Source organism: Oryx dammah, unplaced genomic scaffold, assembly GCF_014754425.2.
Source record: "Oryx dammah isolate SB20612 unplaced genomic scaffold, SCBI_Odam_1.1 HiC_scaffold_25, whole genome shotgun sequence".
Lineage (NCBI taxonomy): Eukaryota > Metazoa > Chordata > Mammalia > Artiodactyla > Bovidae > Oryx > Oryx dammah.
Genome location: NW_024070209.1, coordinates 47509230 through 47519739, shown reverse-complemented (window position 1 = coordinate 47519739; position 10510 = coordinate 47509230).

Genomic DNA, 10510 nt, shown 5'->3' with positions numbered 1-10510 from the left:
GCAGTCCAGGGGGTCGCAAAGAGTCAGACACGCAAAGAGTGACCTCTTAAAATAGGTAAAAACCAAAAGGTACGTTTTTGCCGAGTCCTGGTTAACTGGGGAAATCTTGGCACAGTTGGTTTGAGGTGGTAGAAGGTGAAACCTGGAAAACAATGATTTGCCATCTTTAGGTGAGGATGTAGTAGCTTGTACGTTTATGTGTTGGAAGAAGTTTGGCCAAAAAGAGAACCAGAATTAGGCCCACCAGTCCCTGTCCATTTCAAGGCCCTCCTCACTCCTTGCCTTTTCAGTCTCAGGAGTGATAAAAAGCCAGGTATTGAAGCACTGAGTTCCCAGGACAAAGGGTTGTTGCCTGTGGATATGTACCAGTGCAAAGTTTCCTCACTGTTTTCTTTCCTTACCCTCCCTGAGTAAGGCACTGCTAGCAAGAGGAACTTGTATGAAATGAGTAATGTGGTTGAGCACACAGTAGGCGGTTCTGTGTTTAACCCCAATAGAACCTACTCTTCATGTCAATCTCTGTGTTAGTCTTGAGGGAGAAGGGGGTTGCATACATATAATCAGTAAGGCTGGCTACTACCAGCCCCCTTATGAGGAAAAAAAAGACCCAGAAATTACAAGAGAAATGTTAGCTATTGTGCAAAGCTATTGAATGTCTTGAACTAGGGGTGAAAGTTGTAGGAAGAATGGGGGTTTGATCCTCAGTCTTGGAGCCAATTAGGAATGGAAGGCAAAGAGTAGTCCATGAGAATGTAGCCTCAGAGTGGTAACCTTTTAAAATAAAGGAAGCAAGGGCATCTCAATGTCCAGCTGCTGGAAGAGGATTTAGTAAGGACCGACACAGGGCAGGGAGAAAGAATCAGAGGAGTATAGAAATGTACAATTACCTCTTGGCCTCTGCTTCTGTGTCTTAACTAGCCTCAGTGTGGCTTTGTTTCTGGGGCTGGCAGATAAATGTGGGAGACTATATTAGACGTTCTAAAATGCTTGGTTCTGAAATTTCAGAATCCTTGGGCATGTTACAGTGATGTTGTTACTGGATAATATTGCTGTCCAAACCCTGACATATAAAATGAGATTCTTCACCTCAAATTGTACTCACTGGTGGGGAAAGACTGACCGAAAACTCAAATACAGTTATAAACGAGGGGTGTGTGTGTGCTAAGTAGCTTCAGTCCTGACTCTTTGCAACCCTATGGACTGTAACCCGCCAGGTTCCTCTGTCCATGGGCTTCTCCAGGCAAATATACTGGAGTAGGTTGCCATTTCCTCCCCCATGGAATCTTCTCCACCAGGGATCGAACCTGCATCTCTTCTGTCTCCTGTATTGGCAGGTGGGTTCTTAGAGGGGCAGGTGGGGAAAATTGAGCTGAGGACTGGAAAGGAGTTATTAAAGAACACTTTTGACATTTTGTGTTTAACTGCATCCCATCCCAGCAGTTGTGGCCTTGTTCCCTCAAGGTTTAGTTCCGTTCAGTTCAGTAGCTCAGTTGTGTCTGACTCTTTGCAACCCCATGGACTGTAGCACGCCAGTCATCCTTGTCCCTCACCCACTCCCAGAGCTTACTCAAACTCACATCCATCCAGTCACTGATGCCATCCAACCATCTTATCCTCTGTCTTCCCCTTCTTCTCCCACCTTCAATCTTTCCCAGCATCAGGGTCTTTTCCAAAGAGTCAGTTCTTCAAACTAGGTGCCCAAAGTATTGGAGTTTCAGCATCAGTCCTTCCAATGAGCATTCAGGACTGATTTCCTTTAGGATGGACTGGTTGGATCTCCTTGCAGTCCAAGGGACTCTCAAGAGTCTTCTCCAACACCATAGTTCAAAAGCATCAATTCTTCGGCACTCAAATTTCTTTATAGTCCAGCTTTGACATCCATACATGACTACTGGAAAAACCATAGCTTTGACTAGATGGACCTTTGTTGGCAAAGTAATGTCTCTGCTTTTTAATATGCTGTCTAGGTTGGTTATAACTTTCCTTCCAAGGAGCAAGTGTCTTCTAATTTCATGGCTGCAGTCACCATCTGCAGTGATTTTGGAGCCCCCTAAAATAAAGTCTGTCACTGTTTCCACTGTTTCCCCATCTATTTGCCATGAAGTGATGGGACCGGATGCCATGGTCTTAGTTTTCTGAATGTTGAGTTTTAAACCAACTTTTTCACTCTCCTCTTTCACTTTCATCAAAAGGCTTTTTACTCCCTTGCTTTCAAAAAATGTATTTCTTTATGTGGTCGCACAGGGTCTTAGTTGCAGCATGTGGGGTCTTCACAGCGGCAAGTGGAATCTTTAGTTGCAACACGCAAACACTTAGTTGTGGCATGTGGGATCCCAGGAGGATGATTTCAGTGTCCACTCTGCCCAGCTGGGCAGATTAAGTAGAATTTCTGTTCAAAGACCAAGATGACAAAAGGATGTTTGGATTATTTATTGTTTTTCCTAATCTGGTTTTTCTAACAGCTAGCCTGCTAGTCTGGGTTCTTGATTTTACATCTCAGATTCTGTTCACTCATGGGATAGCTGAAATGCCTTGTCATTTGGTATTGTGGCAAAAGCATGGGAACCAGAATTAGAGGGCTTGGTCCCAGATAGACTATATCTACTACTGTGTCACCTTGTTAAGAAGTCACAAGATGGCTCTAAACCTCCTTTTTCTCACCTATAAAATGGGATAGGCTGCTTACCCCATGGAGCCATTTACTGTAAAGATTAAATAAGGTAGTGAATGTAAAATTGCTTTGAAACAGACATACCGCTTGTATTTAATTTAAAATAAAGAATTACTTTTAGAGAAAAGGAAAGTCAGTGTCTCTGGTTGAGCTCGATGAGATGAGATTATTTAATTTAGGGTCCAAAGAGCCTCTTTAAATTTTATTTTTATCAAAGTGTTAGTTGTTCTTTGTGTCCAACTCTACAAACTCAGGGACTGTAGCCCATCAGGTTCCTCTGTCCATAGAATTCTCCAGGTTAGAATACTGGAGTGGGTTGCCATTTCCTTCTCCAGGGGATCTTCCCCACCCAGGGACTGAACCCAGGTCTCCTGAATTGCAGGCAGATTCTTTACCATCTGAGCTACCAAGGAATCTCTTAAAAAAAAAAAAAAGTCAAAATATTATCCATATCAAAGAACACTTCAAGACTTCAAAATTGGGACAATTTTGAGAGTGAAAGGGGCAATGGTAACAAAATTATGCCAAACAATCAAGGACAAACTGGGACTACCCTAGGCAAATCCAGATTCTCTGCTTGTCCCTTCTCACTCTGATTCCCGTTCCTCAGAAGTAATAGCTTTCAATTCTAATAAGCATTTTTCTCATGTTTACCTTTCTATTTCCAAATAATAAGCTTCTGTTGCTTTTCTTGATTTTTCCATTTTTATACATTATCTATTGATTTCTTACCATGGAAGATGAAGAATGATCTCTTTTATACCCTCCATTCACACACCATTTCCTGCCCCTCATTCCCAATGTGATTATATTATATATTCATTTTTATATTAATGCATTCATATAAATCTGTTCATAACTGAACCACATCATTTATATTTCCCTTCTGGTGCAATTGTTCATTTTCCCTGTAGTTAATAATTAACTCAAATTTTGGTTTGTTCTATTTTCTAGGGCCCTGTCCACTTATTCATTCCCAAACTCTCTGTATGAACTATCAAACCACTCAAATGTCTAATTTATCAATACCATGTTTCATTTAAAGTAAACCTTCTGTCCTTGGTCTTCCTGCTCTTGGTAGACTGGTTACCCTCCAGACCAATTGTATAGCTGTCATCCCAGGACTACCCTTCACTTCTTTTCTATGTTAGACTCTGTTTATTTTTTGATCCCATGATTACACTTTGTTTTTTTACTTCCTTGTTTGCATGGAACACAACAGCTACAGTGATTTAGTAAGAAAGTGAACTTTGGAGCCCTTCAGTTCAGTTCAGTTCAGTCACTCAGTCGTGTCCGACTCTTTGCGACCCCATGAATCACAGCACGCCAGGAATCCCTGTCCATCACCAACTCCCAGAGTTCACTCAGACTCATGTCCATCGAGTCAGTGATGCCATCCAGCCATCTCATCCTCGGTCGTCCCCTTCTCCTCCTGCCCCCAATCCCTCCCAGCATCAGAGTCTTTTCCAATGAGTCAGTTCTTCGCATGAGGTGGCCAAAGTACTGGAGCTTCAGCTTTAGCATCATTCCTTCCAAAGGACACCCAGGGCTGATCTCCTTTAGGATGGACTGGTTGGACTTCCTTGCAGTCCAAGGGACTCTCAAGAGTCTTCTCCAACACCACAGTTCAAAAGCATCAATTCTTCAGCACTCAGCTTTCTTCACAGTCCAACTCTCGTATCTATACATGACCACTGGAAAAACAATAACCTTGACTAGACGGACCCTTTGTTGGCAAAGTAATGTCTCTGCTTTTCAATATGCTATCCAGGTTGGTCATAACTTTTCTTCTAAGGAGTAAGCGTCTTTTAATTTCATGGCTGCAGTCACCATCTGCAGTGATTTTGGAGCCCCCCAAAATAAAGTCTGACACTGTTTCCACTGTTTCCCCATCTACTTCCCATGAAGCGATGGGACTAGATGCCATGATCTTCATTTTCTGAATGTTGAGCTTTAAGCCAACATTTTCACTCTCCTCTTTCACTTTCATCAAGAGGCTTTTTAGTTCCTCTTCACTTTCTGCCATAAGAGTGGTGTCACCGTGGAGCCCTTACACACCTAAAAATTCCTTTATTCTATTCTTACTCTTTTTTCCCGAAACAAAGACTTGGAAGACAAAAATCTCCTTAATACCCTTCACCAATTCACCGATTGCTAACATTTTTGCTGTAGTTGCTTTATCATGTCTTTTCTCTATCTTGAGTAAAAGCATATTGCTTTTTTAGGGCTTTCCAGGTGGCTCAGTGGTAAAGAATCCACCTGCTAGTGCTGGAGATGCAGGAGAAGTGGGTTCAGTCCCTGAGTTGGGCAGATTCCCTACAGGAGGAAATGGCAACCCACTCCAATATTCTTGCCTGGGAAATACCGTGGACAGAGGAGCCTGGTGGGCTACAGTCCAGAGGGTCACAAAGAGTCAGACACAACTGAGCACGCGTACACATACTATTTTTTTCCTTAAACCTTTCCTTAATAGCTTCAGTTTTTTCCCTGTAATTTCTTTGACTACCTAATTACTGTTTTTCTCCATAAGAAAATCAGGCTTTCCTGGGTGCCTTCTCCAGAAACATGTCCTGCTGTGATTGTGAGAACTGCCCATCCAGTCTTTGGCTGTAGAATGACCTTGTTGATCACAGCATTGGTATTGTGCTGTGCTTTCCAGTGCACTAGGCCATTATCTGGGTTTATCTGGTGGCTCAGCAATAAAGAATCCACCTGCCAATGAAGGAGACACGGGTTTGATCCTAAGTCGGGAAGATTCTCTGGAGAAGGAAATGGCAACCCACTTCAGTATTCTTGCCTGGGAAATCCCATGGACAGAGGAGCCTGGCAGGCTACAAAGTGGAGCCTGGGGTCGCAAAGAGTCAGACAGGACTTAGTGACAGAACACACACAGTCCATTATCTGCAGGAATAGGCAGTGTGGCATTGGAAGACCTATTTGGCACATAAGCTGGAATCTTCAAAAGGAGGAACCTCTTTTTCAGGAGAGACATAGCTGCAAAATGTGGCTTTCAACAGAGCTGAGAGGTAGGCACCCTGTAAGGCAGCTCTCTTGGCACGTTGCTGTGCATTTAATACACAGCCCTTCTCCCCTGGCCAGTCAGCCGGCCAGGAGTCACCGGTCCTCTCATCTTCCAACACCAGGAAAAGCAAGCAGGAGGACCCTGTACAAACACTTTGAAGACAAAGGTAAATAAGGGAAGTAAGCAAACAATAAGTGACCTTTCCTCCTGGAGTAAACTATTCCCTCCCCTGATCGCCTGAAGCTACAATGACACATAGTCTGACCATGAGACAGCTGGCATTGCTACAGAGTTTTCCCACCCAGGACAAAATAAAAATGCAAGCCCCTTGTTCAAAAAAGCAGGAAAAAAGTGCCATTGCAGTGCTACTATATAAAGCTTTTCCTTCCCTTCTGTTCTCTGGACCTGTTAAGATGTTTTTAAATTTGGCAGAGGACGTGAGTGTATGCTAACTTGCTTCAGTTGTGTCTGACTCTTTGTTGGACCCCATAGACTGAAGCCCGCCAGGCCCCTCTGTCCATGAGATTTCCCAGGCAAGAATACTGGAGTGGGTGGCCATGCCCTCCTCTAGGAGATCTTCCTGACTCAGGGATTGAACCCTGCATCTCCTGCACTGCAGGCACATTCATTACCACTGAACCACCTGGGAAGCAGAATATGGAAGTGCCCCAGTGGGGAAGGGCAGTCGTAGAGAGCATGAGGTTGGGCAGGGGCCCTGGATACCAGATGATGGCGGGCCAGATGCCAGGAAATGGGGAGCTGACAGCAGGCAAACCTCGTGTGAGCAAAAGGCTCCAAGGCCTTGGCACATGCTCCAGTGTTAATCAGATCTCACTTATAAAACACAAATCCAAAGAAAAAATTATTTAGAATTTCAAGACGGCAACAATTAAACTCCAAGCACCCACAGAGTCCCTCTGAACCTGGGGTCTCGAGCCTCTGCTTTGTCACATACCCATGAAGCCAGTGTGTGGGATGGACTTATTGAAATCAGTGAAGGTCCAGAAAATCCTTTATTTTTTTATCACATTTGTGGTATGTCATAAACTGCTGTAGATGGTTTTATTTTTTCACATAACCCTTCCTGGATGCCGTCTGCAAGGCTTAGCTCCTCCCCTTTTCAGCCATTCTCTGGCATATTACAGATCCTCTCAAAGCCTTATCTGTAAAACAGAAATAAAACAATGATCTTATAAGATTGTTGTGAGGACTTAATGAAGCTGATAAGGCACTAAGCTTAGTTAGTGGCTCGTGTTCTTAACAAGTGGGCATTAACGTACATATGTGTATTTGCCCACATACGTGATACACATACAGCATTGCATGACACACAGGGGTGGTACCAGAGTACATGAAAAGTGTGAAAAGGCGTTAGTCACTCACTCGTGTTCAACTCTTCGCGACCTCAAGGACTGTAGCTCACCAGGCTCCACTGTCCACGGAATTCTCCAGGTAGGAACACTGGAGAAGGTATCCATTCCCTTCTCCAGGGGATCTTCCTGATCCAAGCATTGAACCTGGTCTCCTGTACTGCAAACTGATTCTTGACCATCTGAGCCACCAGGGATACATAGAAGGTACTTAATAAATCTGTTTTTCTGGACAAAGAACATAGATACTAGGAAATTTTTAAAATGTCAGTGTGGCGAATGAATGCTTTTAAATGCAGTGCAAGGCAAATATGACTTGATTATTTAAAGAAGAAAGTATAAAAGTGCTTATAAAAAATTCAAACCTGCTTTGATAGGATAATTTAAAAACTAATCATAGCTGAATTAAGGACATAAAGAAAATGAATGAAGTCCTGAATGTTCTAGTGGTTTTCCCTACTTTCTTCAATGTAAGTCTTAATTTGGTAAAAAGGAGTTCATGATCTGAGCCACAGTCCGCTCCTGGTCTTGTTTTTGTTGACTGTATAGAGCTTCTCCATCTTTGGCTGCAAAGAATATAATCAATCTGATTTCGGTGTTGACCATCTGTTAATGTTCATGTGTAGAGTCTTCTCTTGTGTTGTTGGAAGAGGGTGTTTGCTATGACCAGTGCGTTTTCTTGGCAAAACTCTATTAGTCTTTAGTCTTTCTGCTTCATTCCGCATTCCAAGGCCAAATTTGCCTGTTACTCCAGGTGTTTCTTGACTTCCTACTTTTGCATTCCAGTCCCTTATAATGAAAAGGCCATCTTTTTCGGGTGTTAGTTCTAAAAGGTCCTGTAGGTCTTCATAGAACCGTTCAACTTCAGCTTCTTCAGCGTTACTGGTCAGGGTGTAGACTTGGATTACCGTGATATTGAATGTACTGATAATCCTACTGTAAGCACAAGATAATTACAATGGTGTGATCACTCACCTAGAGCTAGACATCCTGGAATGTGAAGTCAAGTGGGCCTTAGCATCACTATGAACAAAGCTAGTGGAGGTGATGGAATTCCAGTTGAGCTATTTCAAATCCTGAAAGATGATGCTGTGAAAGTGCTACACTCAATATGCCAGCAAATTTGGAAAACTCAGCAGTGGCCATAGGACTGGAAAAGGTCAGTTTTCATTCCAATCCCAAAGAAAGGCAATGCCAAAGAATGCTCAAACTACCGCACAATTGTACTCATCTCACATGCTAGTAAAGTAATGCTCAAAATTCTCCAAGCCAGGCTTCAGCAATACGTGAACCGTGAACTTCCAGATGTTCAAGCTGGTTTTTGAAAAGTCAGAGGAACCAGAGATCAAATTGCCAACATCCGCTGGATCATAGAAAAAGCAAGAGAGTTCCAGAAAAACATCTATTTCTGCTTTATTGACTATGCCAAAGCCTTTGACTGTATGGATCACAATAAACTGCAGAAAATTCTGAAAGAGATGAGAATACCAGACCACCTGACATGCCTCTTGAGAAACCTGTATGCAGGTCAGGAAGCAACAGTTAGAACTGGACATGGAACAACAGACTGCTTCCAAATAGGAAAAGGAGTATGTCAAACCTGTATATTGTCACCCTGCTTATTTAACTTCTATGCAGAGTACATCATGAGAAACGCTGGGCTGGAAGAAGCATAAGCTGGAATCCAGATTGCCAGGAGAAATATCAATAACCTCAGATATGCAGATGACACCACCCTTATGGCAGAAAGTAAAGAGGAACTAAAAAGCCTCTTGATGAAAGTGAAAGTGGAGAGTGAAAAATTTGGCTTAAAGCTCAACATTCAGAAAACGAAGATCATGGCATCCGGTCCCATCACTTCATGGGAAATAGATGGGGAAACAGTGGAAACAGTGTCAGACTTTATTCTGGGGCTCCAAAATCACTGCAGATGGTGATTGCAGCCATGAAATTAAAAGACGCTTACTCCTTGGAAGGAAAGTTATGACCAACCTAGAAAGCATATTGAAAAGCAGAGACATTACTTTGCCAACAAAGGTCCGTCTAGTCAAGGCTATGGTTTTTCCAGTGGTCATGTATAGATGCGAGAGCTGGACTGTGAAGAAAGCTGAGCACTGAAGAATTGATACTTTTGAACTGTGGTGTTGGAGAAGACTCTTGAGAGTCCCTTGGACTGCAAGGAGATCCAACCAGTCCATTCTGAAGGAGATCAGCCCTGGATGTTCTTTGGAAGGAATGATGCTAAAGCTGAAACTCCAGTACTTTGGCCACCTCATGCGAAGAGTTGACTCATTGGAAAAGACTCTGATGCTGGGAGGGATTGGGGGCAGGAGGAGAAGGGGACGACCGAGGATGAGATGGCTGGATGGCATCACTGACTCGATGGACGTGAGTCTGAGTGGTCACAAAGAGTCGGACAACTGAGCGACTGAACTGAACTGAAGCACATGTTTGATTTCCTTGATTAGCATTTTCATTTTTAAAAGTATTTGCCAATTTTATATCTTAAATGACATCTCATTGCTGTTTTGATTTAAATTATGTATTTGAATAATAAATTACTTCTTTCCTCATCTTGTGAGTTTATTGTTCATGTATATTTTTACTTTGAATTGCCTGTGTCCTTAGACCATTTTAACTAAGATGTTTTTGTTTTAAACAATTACAAATATTTAAAAATGCATTTTTAAAATACAGAAAATAATACAGCAGACACAGCACGTCTCTGTGTTTTTCAGAAAGACATCCTGCTGGGCTTGAGGTCGGATCTGTATTAATACAATCTGCCATGTTGCTAAAAAAAAAAGGTAAAATGTTTACCTTTTTTACATACTGATATGCAAATGTTTTTTGGCTTTGCTGCATGGCATGTGGGATCTTAGTTCCCCAACCAGGGATGGAACTTGTGCCACTGGTGCCTGTGTGCTAAGTTGCTTCAGTCGTGTCCACTCTGTGACCCCATGGACGATAGCCCACCAGGCTCCTCCATCCTTGGGATTCTCCAGGCAAGAATGCTGGAGTGGTTTGCCATGCCCCACTCCAGGGGATCTTTCCAACTCAGGGATCAAACTGGTGTCTCTTATGTCTCCTGCATTGGTAGGAAGATTTTTTATCACTAGCACCATCTGGGAAACCCTCGACCCGGTTAATCACTGGACCACCAGGAAGTCTCGAAAATGTTTCTTGTAACATTAAGGTGCTAACCTTTTCCTATGATATAGAGTTTTTGCTTTAATATTTGACCAATTCTTTTGACCAATTCATCAAAGTAACTGAAAAGAACAGGACAAAAGGAAAATAAACAAAAATTTTAGTTGGATATGAGAAACAATTTCTTGAGGATAAAAAAAATAAATGCAGGAGAAGGAAATTATCGTTATGGAATCTTTGACCCTCCATCTCTCTTCTATGATTTACATTAAATTTAACTGGCTAGGAAACAGAAGC